At 63.0% G+C, this 2500-nt stretch overlaps 1 pseudogene; it reads right to left on the reverse strand.

The window, feature by feature from the left end:
- The window catches only part of LOC124581912, a 7974-nt pseudogene that overhangs the window by 3683 nt on the left and 1791 nt on the right, over positions 1-2500 (reverse strand).

Genomic DNA, 2500 nt, shown 5'->3' on the forward strand with positions numbered 1-2500 from the left:
AGACGCCGCAACTCCGCTGGGGTAAGGCCGTCCGGCCCGGCTGCTGATCCCCTGGGCGGCAACGCGGCGGCGACCTCCTCATGTGTGACCGGCCCCCATATGCACTCGAGAGCGACCGGCTCTGAGTGCGGGAGGAGGCGGTCACGAATGAAGCCCGCGGTGGAGATGGGCTTCTTGGTGAAGAGGTCCGCCCAGAAGTCCAGCAGACCAGGGATGGCAGGTGGCGGCTGGAGCAGGGTGCCATCCAAGAGGCCGCGCACGCAACGCGCACGCGACCGTCGGAAGGCATCCTGCGTTCTCGCGTACTCCCAGCGGCGCCGCTTGCGCTTCTGCGTCGGCGGCGCGGCAGGCGGCCGCTTCGATGGTTGGCGCGGCCGCTGTGTCCTGGTGATTGATCTCTCCCCTCTGGACCCGACCGACGCAAGGGCATCCGGGAGCATGCCCAGGATGACATCGGGCGGCGTGCCCCGCCCCAGACCGATGACACGATCCAGGGCAGAGAAACGCTGGGCGGAAGCGGGTAGCCCCGCCAGATGCTCCCAGATGGCGGCGTCAGTCGGCCCCTCCGGCGGCGGCCCGGTGGTGTCGGCCGCGAAGTCCTCGGCTGCGTCGACGGGCGGCGCAGCGGCCTCGCCCGCGTCAGGCAGCGGGCTCGCCGCTCCCCGGCGGGACGCCGGCTCTTCCCCCCGACCGATCTCAAGCGCCTCCATGAATTGGCGGACAAGCTGCTTGTGGGCAGCTTGCCGCCGTCGGCACTTGATTGCCTCAAGCGTTCGGTCGGGGAACATCCTGATGAGCTCTTGATTTACAAAGAAGAACCGGGCGTCCCTCTCGAGGAACAGTTCGGCCTCTGCCTTGGCGAGCGACAGGACTTCTTCCTCCGTCCACCTCGCGCGATGCCTCTCCGTGACGATCTCCGCGTTGGCGGCCGCAAGATGTTGGCGGCGGCGATGGACCCCGAGACCGTTCTTGGTTGTAAAGCTGCGGTGGCACTCACTACAGGTATACATAGCTGCAAAAGTTACAAGATTTTCGGCACGGCCGGTTGGCCGGCTAGGTGCTGGGGGAGTTGGGGTGGCACCTTCAGCGGAAGGGCCACCACTTATTCTCTGCTTACTGCCCCCAACTAAAAAAAGGGATAGTGCGAGGGGGGGCTGGTAACCCCCCCAAGCCCCTGGTGCGGTCTTCCACTCTGCGAAATCAGCGGGCCCACGAGAAGGGGAGAAGACCGCAGGAGAGGAGAGGCTAAGAGGGCTAGGCCCATGTATTGCGCATCACTCTCCCTGTAACTATAACCCAAGGAAGGCACCTCGCAGCAGCGGCACGACTACATCAAGACCGCACTTCGAGAAGCCAAGTCCGGATGCAGCCACACCGCTGCCACTTGGCCACCTTAAGAGAGTCATAGTTACTCCCGCCGTTTACCCGCGCTTGCTTGAATTTCTTCACGTTGACATTCAGAGCACTGGGCAGAAATCACATTGCGTCAACACCCGCTAGGGCCATCGCAATGCTTTGTTTTAATTAGACAGTCGGATTCCCCCAGTCCGTGCCAGTTCTGAGTTGATCGTTGAATGGCGGCCGAAGAGAATCCGCGCACCCGCGCGCCCCCGGAGGAGCACGCTAAGGCGGACGCGGCCTCGCAGCAAGGAAGATCCGTGGGAGGCCAAGGCACGGGACCGAGCTCGGATCCTGCACGCAGGTTGAAGCACCGGGGCGCGAACGCCGCGCAGGCGCGCGCATCCTGCACCGCCGGCCAGCACGAGGCCAACCAACGGCGAGAGCAGACCACGCCCGCGCTAAACGCCCGCACTTACCGGCACCCCTACGGCACTCACCTCGCCCAGGCCCGGCACGTTAGCGCTGACCCACTTCCCGACCAAGCCCGACACGCCCCGATCCTCAGAGCCAATCCTTATCCCGAAGTTACGGATCCAATTTGCCGACTTCCCTTACCTACATTATTCTATCGACTAGAGGCTCTTCACCTTGGAGACCTGCTGCGGATATGGGTACGAACCGGCGCGACACCTCCACGTGGCCCTCTCCCGGATTTTCAAGGTCCGAGGGGAAGATCGGGACACCGCCGCAACTGCGGTGCTCTTCGCGTTCCAAACCCTATCTCCCTGCTAGAGGATTCCAGGGAACTCGAACGCTCATGCAGAAAAGAAAACTCTTCCCCGATCTCCCGACGGCGTCTCCGGGTCCTTTTGGGTTGGGTCCTTTTGGGTTACCCCGACGAGCATCTCTAAAAGAGGGGCCCGACTTGTATCGGTTCCGCTGCCGGGTTCCGGAATAGGAACCGGATTCCCTTTCGCCCAACGGGGGCCAGCACAAAGTGCATCATGCTATGACGGCCCCCATCAACATCGGATTTCTCCTAGGGCTTAGGATCGACTGACTCGTGTGCAACGGCTGTTCACACGAAACCCTTCTCCGCGTCAGCCCTCCAGGGCCTCGCTGGAGTATTTGCTACTACCACCAAGATCTGCACCGACGG

Source organism: Schistocerca americana, unplaced genomic scaffold (genome assembly GCF_021461395.2).
Source record: "Schistocerca americana isolate TAMUIC-IGC-003095 unplaced genomic scaffold, iqSchAmer2.1 HiC_scaffold_380, whole genome shotgun sequence".
Lineage (NCBI taxonomy): Eukaryota > Metazoa > Arthropoda > Insecta > Orthoptera > Acrididae > Schistocerca > Schistocerca americana.